Here is a 13,174-nt window from a genome sequence, read left to right as displayed (position 1 = left end):
CCCTCTGAGCTGGAACACCCATCTTCTCCTGCCCTCAGACGTCAGCACTCCTGGTTCTTGGGCCTTTGGACTCAGACTGGGACTTTCACCATCAGGCCCCCTGGTTCTCAAACCTTCAGACTCAGAATTCAGACTTTGACTAAATTACACCACCAGCTTTTCTTGTTTTCCACATGGGAGGTGGCAGATCATGGACTTCCTGGTATCCATAGTCATGTGAGCCAATTCTCATAATACATTTCTTCACATATATACCCTATTGATTCTGTTTCTCTGAAGAACTCAGATTATTACACAAGGAGATATAAAGAATCACAACCTAAGTAGTTGTTTACAACTTATTCTCTACTTCTACAATTAATTATTCTTTAGTGCTTTTTTAAGCTTCAAAAAAAATTTTTTTTAATGTGCCTGCCTGACACTAAGCAGTGCATACATGCGTGATGATGTAGGGAGCATCAGCTGGGAGAGAGAACTGGGCCCGCACCTGCATGCATTCTCGTCTTCTGTCCAAGTTGGTCCCTTCCCTGCACCAAAGTGAGCAGTAGGCAACATGTCAGGGTGGGAGTCCTATGACAAAACCGAGGGTGATGAAGAAGTAGAAGAACAAGAAGAGAACCTTGAAGCAGGTGGAGACTATAAACATTCAGGAAGAGATGGTTTGATATTTTTGGTTGATGCCTCCAGGGCTACATTTGAATCTCAGAGTGAAGATGAGTTAATTCCTTTTGACATGAGCATGCAGCGTATCCAAAGCGTGTACATCAGTAAAATCATAAGCAGTGATCGAGATCTCTTGGCAGTGGTATTCTATGGTACCGAGAAAGACAAAAATTCAGTGAATTTCAAAAATATTTATGTCTTACAGAACTTGGATAATCCAGGTGCAAAACGGATTCTAGAGCTTGACCAGTGTAAGGAGCAGCAGGGACAAAAACGTTTCCAAGAGCTGATGGGCCACAGATCTGACTACTCACTCAGTGAAGTGCCGTGGGTGTGTGCCAACCTCTTTAGTGATGTCCAGTTCAAGATGAGTCATAAGAGGATCATGCTGTTCACCAATGAAGACAACCCCCAAGGCAATGACAGTGCCAAAGCCAGCCAGGCGAGGACCAAAGCCAGTGATCTCCAAGATACAGGCATTTTCCTTGACTTGATGCACCTGAAGAAACCTGGGGGCTTTGACATATCCTTGTTCTATAGGGATGTCATCAGCATAACAGAGGATGAGGACCTCAGGGTTCACTTTGAGGAATCCAGCAAGCTGGAAGACCTGTTGCGAAGGTTCATGCCAAGGAGACCAGGAAGTGAGCACTCAGCAGGTTAAAGCTGAAGCTCAGCAAAGATATAGCGATCTCTGTGGGCATTTATCACCTGGTCCAGAAGGCTCTCAAGCCTCTTCCAATAAAGCTCTATCAGGAAACAAATGAACCAGTGAAAACCAAGACATGAACATTTAATACAAATACAGGCAGTTTGCTTCTGCCTAGCGATACCAAGAGGCCGCAGATCTATGGGAGTCATCAGATTATACTGGAGAAAGAGGAAACAGAAGAGCTAAAATGATTTGATAATCCAGGTTTGATGCTCATAGGCTTCAAGCCCTTGGTAATGTTGAAGAAGCACCATTACCTGAGACCCTCCCTGTTCGTGTACCCAGAGGAGTCTCTGGTGATTGGAAGCTCAACTCTGTTCAGTGCTCTGCTCATCAAGTGTCTGGAGAAGGAGGTCGCAGCATTGTGCAGATACACACCCAGGAGAAACATCCCCCCTTATTTTGTGGCTTTGGTGCCACAGGATGAGGAGTTGGATGACCAGAAAATTCAGGTGACTCCTCCAGGCTTTCAGCTGGTCTTTTTACCATTTGCTGATGATAAAAGGAAGATGCCCTTTACTGAAAAAAATCATGGCAACTCCAGAGCAGGTGGACAAGATAAAGGCTATCGTTGAGAAGCTCCGCTTCACATACAGAAGCGACAGCTTTGAGAACCCCATGCTGCAGCAACACTTCAGGCACCTGGAGGTCTTGGCCTTGAATTTGATGGAGCCTGAACAAGCAGTGGACCTGACATTGCCCAAGGTTGAAGCAATGAATAAAAGACTGGGTTCCCTGGTGGATGAATTTAAGGAGCTTGTTTACCCACCAGATTACAATCATGAAGGGAAAGTTACCAAGAGAAAACATGACAATGAAGGTTCCGGAAGCAAAAGTCCCAAGGTGGAGTATTCAGAAGAGGAGTGGAAGACCCACATCAGCAAGGGCACGCTGGGCAAGTTCACTGTGCCCATGCTGAAAGAGGCTTGCTGGGCGTACGGGCTGAAGAGTGGGCTGAAAAGCAGGAGCTGCTGGAAGCCCTCACCAAGCCCTTCCAGGACTGAGCAGAGGCCACGCACCCAGCTGTCCTTCCACAATGTGGCCTTGTTCTCAGCCAGTTAAAATGTGTTTCTCCCGAGCTAGGAAGCATCTACCCGACAGAAGTAGAGGGACTTTATGTTTTTGAGGCTTTCTGTTGCCACAGTGATGGTGTAGCCCTCCCACTTTGCTGTTCCTTACTTTACTGACTGAATAAAGAGCCCTAAGTTTGTACTAGGAAAATAAAAATTTAAAAAGTAGTTATTTCTCACCCAAACTTTCAGTGTAGTTGGGTACAAAACCTTATCATACACCAAAAAAAATTTATGATGACACAGTGGCAAGACAACAGTGCATGTGGCACACTGCTTGGATTTTACAGAATGCATTCATTTTTTATAAAAAGCATTCTTTAGCTCCTACTATGTGCCAGGTAATATGCTTGGGGCTATCATGAACCAATTAAAGAAGATTCCTTGCTGTCAAGAAGCCCACTTAATGTCTAGCAAGGGAGAGGGAAAAATTAATAAGCACCTACAGGATAGTGAGACTAATGCTCTGAAAGGAGTATTTCAAAAGTGCTGTAGAAGAACAGACATTCCAGCCATGTGGGGTCTAGAAAAGCTTCCCCAGGAAAGACATTCTGAAGTGAATTTTGAAGTGGAGAAGCCTGACATGGTTGTAAAAGGGATAAGAGCATTTAAGTGAGAAAGGGCAGGAAAAATGTTAAAAGGTTCATAAGTGAGAAAGCAAATGCCGAGTTTAGAGAACTGGTGCTCATTTGCCGTGGGTGGGGCATCTGTTGCACATAAAGGTGTCAGGGAACAAAGACAAGAAAGGAGGGGGCAGACCCACCACAGAGGGTCCAATACGTCCTACCAAGAAATACGGAGTTTACCCTTAGGTAATACAGAGTCATCCTCACATTTTGGACAAAGATGTCATGTAATGTAATTTGAATAAAAAATCACTGTGGGGCCAGATGCGGTGGCTCAAGCCTGTAATCCCAGCACTTTGGGAGGCCGAGGCAGGTGGATCATGAGGTCAAGAGATTGAGACCATCCTGGTTAGCATGGTGAAATCCCGTCTCTACTGAAAATACAAAAAATTAGCTGGGCATGGTGGCATGTGCCTGTAATCTCAGCTGCTCAGGAGGCTGAGGCAGGAGAATTGCCTGAACCCAGGAGGCGGAGGTTGCGGTGAGCCGAGATCGCGCCATTGCACTCCAGCCTGGGTAACAAGAGCGAAACTCCATCTCAAAAAAAAAAAAAAAAAAAAAAAAAATCACTGTGGCAGAAATACAGGATGAATTTAGGCAAGAGCTAGTCCAGGAACAGAGAGAATCTGAACTGAGATAGAAATGGTAAAAAATGAAGGGTGATTTCCAAATTTCTGGCTTCAGAGAGTGTGGCAGTGAGGATTCCACTTACTAAAATATGTTTGAGGAGGGCTGAGTTTATTGGTTGAGTGTGAGCTGAACAGATTTCGGTTTTCTATGGGATATTCAAGTGGAGGTATCCATTAGGTATAAGCATAGGCTAGAGATAAACGTGAGTACTTTCTGTATGTTGGGTGGCAGCGGAATCCATGAAACGCTAAGTTTGTCAAACACTGTGAGATCATCCAAAGGAGATCCCACAGAGGGAGTGGAGCAGAAAGATGCTAGATCTCTAGGCAACCCCAACATCTACCTGGCAGGTAGAAGAGAAAATATGGCAGCAATTGAGAAGCTGTCCAGAAAAAATTAGCTAGAGAATCAAGATTAAAATGGTGTCATGGAAGTGACCCCTCACAGTGTGAGCCTAAGGAAAAGGGTGGAGAGTGGATTCCTCACTCTGTAGGAACTGATACCTTCTATTTCTGCAGGCCTTGCTGACAGACAAGGGCATGACATCAGAGATCCAGCTCCACCTTTTTTTAGTCTGACTGTTGGTATATTCTTTGCGCTGCTTTTTGCTGGTTTGGTAGCAAACCAATGTGAAAGCAATCTGATTCATCTCCCTAATCTATCTTCAAACTGAGAAAGATTTCCGTGATCTTTCTGGCCTATTTAATTACTACTTCTTTTTTAGCAGTAAGGAAAAGGAGGCTCAGAGAGGCTGTGACTTGCCCTCTCACACAGGTAATAAGACTTAGCACCAGGATTAAACTCTCACCTGGCTTCAAATTGAATCATTTTCCACTATATTCTACTGGTTCTAATAACAGTCCTCATTTGTGCCCTTTTTTAAAAAAAAAAATAGCTTTTCAAATTCTTTCTTTCAAATTGATCCAAATTAAAACTGGAGACTGTTTTTGAAATTTGACCTTGCAGCCTTCATATAAATGGGAACCTCATTGCACATTCTGGAAAGCAGCTTATGAAAAATACAGATCAGTAAAGATTTTTAGTTATTCTTGCTGTGTAAATGCTGTGTTTCTGTCCTATTTTACCTTCTTCTATTTGAAAAAGACTAAAAAGAAAAGAATAGATGAATGAACATATGAAAACTTCAAATTTCAATCAGGCCTTGGAGTAGCATTGATCAATAATATTAATTACCTTTTAATTTGAAAGCAATCCAATGTGGGAAAAATAAATCCAGGTAAATATTCTACAAATAATATGAAAATAGAATTTGTATGACTATATAATATATCCAGGAAAAAGTTCTGAGAAAACCCTAGAAGACAATTAGTCTAAAGGTCAGTGTCATATTTTATGAGCCAGCCCACTATGTAATTGAGTAAAACATACTGTGAGAATGGGGTGCTGTGTAAGATGGGGTCAGGTTAAAGAGGCTATTTTGGTTTAATCTAGGAGACAATTTTTTAAAGCAACAGAAGGTATCCCCAGCTATTGAAATTATTATGCTGCAAAAAGCAAAGAAACTGGGTCAAAACTCATTATCAAGCGGCATTTCCACAAGCAGCAAGGGAATATGCTGTTTCCTATCAGACATTACATCCAGAGTCTGGGTAGGTTTCTTTCCTGAATCTGAGCCTAAAAAACTACTTCATTTCCTCACCTTTCCCAACATTTATAAGCATCCAAGTTTCAACCGTGGTCATGCGTAGTAGACAAACTACTCCAATTCCCTGTGCTGTAAAACTTATTTTAAAAAGCAACCTGTAAACTCAGCAGCTTGCTTCAGTTTCTTCCTGTCAACCAATAATGGCCAACCATCTCCATTCTGAGGAACAGACAGAGAAAGACTATTACAGCCAAAAATTACTTTTTTTTAACTAGAATTAATTATTTTGGGGCACAATTTTGCATCCATTTCTTCCTCTCTGGAGGATAGTTTCGGAATTAGGGCTCTGGACTTGAATTATCAGCTTTGGATTTTGCTTTAGGGCCATGATTCTGAGTGATTCAGAGCATTAATTGTGTTTTTTGTTCCACTGGCATCTTTTCTCAGAGAGCTCTAAGCAATCGTTTCATGTTTTATCTCCTGAGTTCTAACAGAAGCACTAGAAAGTAGAACTAGCACTGTGAGTAATCCCCTTTTTAAAATGGGAAGATGTTTCTATCATGTGCATAATTCTATGCAGTGAAGTAAGATGCCTACCTCTTCATTTATAATTTTGTTATCCAATAAAAGTCACAGTTTATTTCTGATATTCAGGCTCTATGAGGACAGATGCTTTCTGTTGTTTACTGGTTGAATAAATCAATAGATGGATAAATGAATGAATACATAATTATGTACTACAATCTTATTGTGTCTTATCCTTCCATTTACTTCTGAAAAGGTGAGTAAATGAGAAATGGATGATGGATGCACAAATGAATTGATGGGTAGAGATGTGTGGATAGAGGATATCTGAATGGAAAGAAGAATAGGGGGGTGGGTGGTAGAGGAGTAAAGGAATGGATGCATGGAGGGGTCAGTAGATGGATAAATGGATGAATAGCACTGGTGATTCTGACCAAAGATGTCATTTTATGCCATGGGTGAGTTTATAAGAATCTCCAGTGACATCCACTAGGAGCTCAAGCAAATAGAAAAGCCATAGACACAAAAGGAAGAACTAAGTTGGATTAGAAATGAGTAGTGTTTGCTGGAGAAAAAAAGGTTCAGTCAAATAAAACATACATTGGTCACCAAGTTTGGGATTCAGTCAAAATACAGGGCTCAGTATTGCTCTAGTTCTACAAAGGCTCTCCCAGAGTTTGCTGCAGGATGATTAAGGAGAAACAAGAAGCCAAGCCAAGGGCATCGGCTCCAATCACCCTTCCATCCCCAGTTGAACTAGAACAGCTTCACTGGTAGTGCTTTTACATATTGTGGCTCCTTATAAGATTTTACTTGAAAAGACGTTCCCACTTTGACAAAAAGTAAACTAAAATGATGAAAAAACAAATGAATGAAAACTTCAGCAAAGTTTAGTGAGGCCTTAGAATAACATTGATCAATAGTATTGGTCACCTTTTAACTCCAAAGTAACCTGAAGGAAAAAATCCATCCAGATGAACATGTACAAATATTTTACGTATAATATGCAAATCGAATTACCATGCAATTACCATGTAACATATTCTCAAAATGTTAGTAATTGTTAAAGCATCCTCTAAACTAGGAGGAATACTGTCCTGCTTATCTTACAGGATTGTCTTAGGAACAAATGGTCTACTGTAAGTGAAAAGGGCTTTGAAAATCACAAAGTGTCATAAGTAGATAGCATTACCAAAATTATAAGAAATAAAAAAAGATCTGAGATTTAAGAAAAAGCTACTTTACTTAATTATGCATTCTTTTTTGCCTTTTATTCTTTCTTTTTCATCTACCCAGCCCTAGGTCTTTCCAGGCTCCATTTCTTACAAAATCATAATCTTGGCATATTTTACCCTTTCTTCTTTTCATCCCCTTTACTTCTAAGAGAGATAGATATAATAAATATAAAAACATGATTAGAAGAATTTCGCTGCAAGTATGAGGGTTGGGGAACACAAAGCAGCATCAAAAAAGATTTTGATTTCCAAGGCCAATCTGTTGTGCAAAGCAAGGTGAGGGGAGTCCCTGAAAGTATCTTCTATGTCTGAACTACCTGGGGCAGCTCAGGGTTCTTGAGACCCTTGGGAATAAGCTATTGGATCTTTTCCACAGAAGGCTCACCTTCAGTCAGAGTTGGACCAGGACTCCAACAGTTGCAGCCTGAGCCACAGCAATTTGAGCCCTCTGGGCAACTAAGAACCAATTATTTTCTAAAGTATATTTTAGACCAGCAAATTTTAGATACGTTTTCAATATTGCAATACTATTTTGATTACTTATTGCTATGTAACAAATCACCCCAATACATAGTGTCTCCAAAAAACAGTAATCATTTACTACTTCTTATAATTCAGTGGTCAGGCCATGAGTCCTCTGATGGTCTCTGTTGGAGTCTTTCCTGAGATTATAAACAAATGTTCCTGAGTCATCAGGAAGCTCGACTGGGAAGTTCAGAGACAGCTCCTCGATTGTCTCATAGGCTCAGTGCCAACCACAGCGTTTCTTCAGTAAGATAGCCAGCCGTCTTACATAGGGGTTTAGGGGTCCCAAAAAGTGACTATTTCAGGAGGAAGGAAGCAGAAGCTGCCAGTCTCTTAAAAGCTAGGAGTAGAGCTGGCACACGGTCACTCCTGTTGCATTCCATGGGTAACATGAGCCACAGACCAGCCAGATATAATGTAGGAGGACACTGCACAAAGATTTGAACACCCTAAGACATAGCTCATTATGGGGCCACCTTTGGAGACAAGACACCATACAGCATCATTGTGAAAAGTGCTTCCATTAATCAAAAACATTCCGAGAGATGGGGATTTTAACAGCACATACATTACCATTCCTCATAATAATAGGGAACAGAATTATCTGTCTAGAGGGTATGGTACCATTGACATGCCTTAGGTGCATACCATATGCATAGTGGCTGTGGCCACAAAAGATTAGGTTTTAGGTGCATCTCCGTACCTAGATTATAAGAGTATACTCTGTGATTATAAGGATGTAATCTCAAGCTAGCATACCAACCTTGAAATGTAACTGGTTGCTAAGAAATGAAAATGTAAATGTGTGTGTGTGATCTAATGCCATTAATGAACATATAAATTAATTCGCTTCTTTAATTTGATTCCAAGCATTTGACTTACCTTAGATCATCTGAGTTTCTCAATAATTCCTGTGCCACCATGTAAGAAGTTCTATGTGTTTGTGACTCCCAGGCAATTATAGTGATATGCCCCATCCTTGATTATCCTATAATTTTTCTTTATGGTTGCCCAGTCCAAAATTGGCAAAGGATAAAAAGTGCTCTAAATAGTATTCTTATCAAAAAGAATATAAAGAAAGTAAGACAACAAAATTAAGGAAGTGCATCTGATAAGAATAACTGATAAAATTATACGGAACTTCATCTAATAAGAGCTGAAACATCCTCTAATGTAAATAACTTCAGCAAGTAGTTACAGACTCAGGCTCCTGCCTTCCATCCATAGCACTGATCTTCTAGTGTTATCCTACTTTCTTGGTTGTGATACTATAATCATCATTAAAGCCTGTGACAAGTCACTGAATTCTTAACATATTTCAGAAGTTGAGACAGTCACTGAATTCTTAATATATTTCAGAAGTTGAGACAAACTAGTTATTATGAAGATTCCATCCTCAACAACAACATCCTTAACATCCGTAACAACCACAATGAATGAAATGATGAATGAGGACAGTCATAAGCTGGCTAAAATAACCCGTACTATTTATAACACATGTTACTTGTTACAACTCCCTCTTTTCCTATTCCAATTTAGAAGTCCCATTATCAATTAAACCACTTAATTGATAACTTAGCATATTATGACATACTATAACTTTGTTTTGTAAAGCCATTTACCATCCTCTGTTCTTATGACATGGCTAATGGCATTTCATCAAAATATTGCTTCTAGCAAATCCAAAAAGTATAGCCAAATCACTGTTTAAAGAATGTTATATTCAAGATTACAATTTTGAAATGATAGAATTTGTTACTTAAAGAGAAGAAGGAAAAGAAAAGGTGCATTTTCTTTCTTTACTGCTGTTTTGGGGTGATAGCTACAAGAACCACTTTAAAATGACTGCTATGGAGTCATGTGGTCCATCCTTCATTTCTTCCACAATCACTTGAGTGCCTGCTCTGTGTCAGGCATCATGACAGATGGCTCCTTGGCTCCTGCTTTCAAATATTTTATAAGCTACTCAGGAGACAGACAGAAAAGCAGTAAAATATATTATGGTTGGTACCATGGTGAGATGAACAAGTGTAATGGAGGCATAAAAGAAGATACCTCAGTCTTCTCCAGGAGTTAAAATGCAATTAGTAGGAGTCATGCTTTAAATAGCATTGAAGGGTGAGTAGTTTCCCATTCTCATTAGCAGAGGAAAAGCCTATTTGAGAGAATGGTATGTGCAAATGGACAAAAGTGCAGACATGGAGAAATGCTCATGTGTTCAGGGACTACAAGGATTCAAGTGCTGGAGGAAAGAAAAGTACAAGTAGCCAAAGATGAAGAGAGACACAAGGGGCAGAGCCAGATGACGATCCTTGTTTTCCTTGCAAAGGAATTTGGACTTGGTTCTGTAGGCTAAGGAATTGCAAGCAGAGGTGCATTGTTACCAGATTTGCTTGTGATGAACTGAAAGGAAAACCTAATAAAAACTGCACCTAAATCTTCAGAGCCTGCAGACGTAGTTCTGCTCCACAGAGATGCCTGTTAACCATAACTTCAATAGCCATATTGTCATCACAGTCACCTTGTCTAAAAACACTGGGCCAAACAACCTGAAGAAAATCTATCCCAATATTACTCTAATATTGTTAGCCCTGAACACGTGTAGAATATACAAAAGAATAAAGAAAATATTTTTGTTTGAGCAATTATGAAATAGTCTTTAAATTTCTGGGATACACATTGCATATAGATGTGGCTTGTCTTTCTAATGTGCCAATTTTGCTCAAAATTGGGGAACAAAAATAAGCATGTAGATATTTTTCAAAATGGATGAGATATTTTAAGATTTTTTTTAAACGTGACATCTCAACATTGCATTTTAACCTGCAATTCAAACTTTTCTCCCAAATGCTAGTCCTTCACCCACTTGAAACAAAGTCATTCTTCTGTTCAGTTATGAGTACGTCAATGGAAATGTCTGAGAATCAGTGCCCCATAAATTATGTGTGGAGAAAGATAATCCCCTTAGGAGGAGGCATGGTCCAGGGGCACATATACATTTTGTAATTTGCTGTAATTCAACGTTAGACCATATATAAGTTAACACCATATATAAGTTAAAGGCAAAAATGGTAGCACACTGGATTTTCTCCTTCACTGCATGGCCTCTTTCAACAGCCGTGTGTATTTCACGAGGTTATTTTAAGGATTAAATGAGGAAATGAAAGCACTTTGTAAACTGTAAAGTGCTAACCTGATGTAATGTTTCATTAAGGAATGAATTTACAAATGACTAGGACAAGGTGCCTTTTGAACGACTGTTTTCGTTCTTCCATTAATTAGAAAAGGTCTAGTGTGGTCTACCAAGCAAAAGCAAGGGCTGTGGCGTCCCCTGATGTCACGGCACAGACATACGGAATTCCAGTCGTCTACATCAGACAGTAGCAATCAGGGTGCATGTACAGACCCATCTGGTTCTCATACCGTCTGAACAAGGTGCTGAAGTGGAGGATTTTTACCTCTCTGAATTTGAACAAATCCTCTTGAGCCTTCGCCAAATGATTAAAGACAGTGCAAACTGTCCTCGGCCTAGTCCCCGTTCTCTGATGTCCTCTGTCAGCAAACCATAAGCCATAACCTAAGACAAAAGCTCACATGGGGGATGTTGGATCAGTAATCCTAGAGTTCGTGAGTGATTTTTCTGAATTGCCACTGGTCCATTCAACGGAGAGGTTTTACGTGAGACATTCAGAGGTGAACCAAACATAAACCAGACCTACCCAGTTTGTAATGTTCTCAGCTGTGTATTTGTGGGAAATATATTTCTTGGAGGTTTGCCACTTCTTTGTTGAATGCCATGGCTGGAGTTTCTGCCTAATAGTGGTGGTGGAAGGGGGGTGCTGGTGACAGAAATGCTAAGGCCAAACACAGAAGCCCAGCTAAGAAAAACAAACTTTCTCTCAAGGAGACGCAAAATTAGCTCCGTGTGTTAAAAGAGGAAAGATATTTGATTATTTAGCCGGGCATCTTATGTCAAATGCAAAATATTTGACTTTAACCTCCTTCTAAGACCATGGTATGTTTTTATTAATAGATGATTCTATGGGAGTAGAAAAAATAGAAACCTTGGTGATAAATGATGCTTAACGTAAGAGACACACTGACATTTTTTAAAAGATTAATCTTGGTTCTTGGGCACCTAGTGTTTTTTTTACCAGGGTTATCCAAACTGAATCCAGCAATGTAAAAATATATTCTTACACTGTCCCTGAAATCTATCAGATCACTATAGTACATGTGCCATGACCTAGCATACATGGAAAAAAATGAGACTTTCCTTATTTATTTTATTTTTAGTATAATTTCCAATAAAAGATGAATCCCAGCCAGTAGCTGAGGGGGCCAATGTGGTTCTTATAAGCAGAAAATATGGCTGGGGCATCAAATGATGTTGAAAATGCTGCTTGCACTTTAGTTATACTGCATCGAGATTGAGGTCGTGAAATCCAGTTGTTGGAAACATATCCTGCAATTTAACTAAATTTAAGATAATGCCAGGCCGGGTGCGGTGGCTCAAGCCTGTAAACCCAGCACTTTGGGAGGCCGAGGCGGGTGGATCACGAGGTCAAGAGATTGAGACCATCCTGGTCAACATGGTGACACCCCGTCTCTACTAAAAATACAAAAAGTTAGCTGGGCATGGTGGCGCGTGCCTGTAATCCCAGCTACTCAGGAGGCAGAGGCAGGAGAATTGCCTGAACCCAGGAGGCAGAGGTTGAGGTGAGCTGAGATCGCACCATTGCACTCCAGCCTGGGTAACAAGAGCGAAACTCCGTCTCAAAAAAAAAGATGATGCCAACCACCTGGGGATTTGTCCAAACAAAGCTCTTGCCTTGGAATGACATGTACATAGGAGCAGTCCTGGGACTTGGTTTCACACAGTGGTTTCTTGGCATTATTTTGGACATATGAACTCCTAAACTGGGGATCTTTCTTAATTCATGTATCTTATTTGTATTGGTTTTTATAGGTATCTTTTGTCTGTTCTTGATCAAGATGAATATTTGTGGTCATACTATGACTGCCTTAAAACCTTCTCCTGTATCAAGTGTACACAGCTAGTATTACGTCAATATTCAACTGAGGTTTCCACAAGTCTGACAGGTTGAGGAGATTAAAACGAGTGTTGGCGTTTATGTTTGGTCTAAACAAATCGGCAGCCTAAGAGAACAGATCGTGCCTCAAAGATACTCGTAATCCGGTTTTACTCTTATTATTGTTATTGAGCATAAGACTGTCTAAGACTTTGAGGACATTCTATCTTACAAAGCAGTGCACACATATTTAATGCTTACAAAAGCTCCATGAATGGGTGTTATCTTCATGTTACAGAGAAGACAACGAGAGCTCATGGAGGTGTGTGACTTCCCCAAGAACACACACTCGATAAATAACAAAAGTGGGATTAAAACTCAGATTTTCTGATTCCTATGTCAGGCTTTTCCTACCACACCCATCTTTCTCTTTTTATATAAGCATGTGTCATTTTTCCGCAGGTTACAGAAGCACTGGAATACAGGAATGGACTTTAAACCCGAAACTTCTATGCAGCCTTCAATTGCATGAGGTTACTGCTCTAAAGC

The 13,174-nt window shown here is 40.2% G+C and overlaps 1 pseudogene; it reads left to right on the top strand.

Moving 5' to 3' along the window:
• The first annotated feature begins 464 nt into the window (after positions 1-464).
• On the top strand, positions 465-2,379 carry LOC100394538 (X-ray repair cross-complementing protein 6 pseudogene; annotated as a pseudogene).
• Positions 2,380-13,174: the final 10,795 nt, after the last annotated feature.

This window comes from Callithrix jacchus, chromosome 1 (assembly GCF_049354715.1).
Source record: "Callithrix jacchus isolate 240 chromosome 1, calJac240_pri, whole genome shotgun sequence".
NCBI classification, from domain to species: Eukaryota; Metazoa; Chordata; class Mammalia; order Primates; family Cebidae; genus Callithrix; species Callithrix jacchus.
The sequence above is the reverse complement of the archived record's forward strand: the minus strand, read 5'-3'. Positions and strand labels throughout refer to the sequence as shown.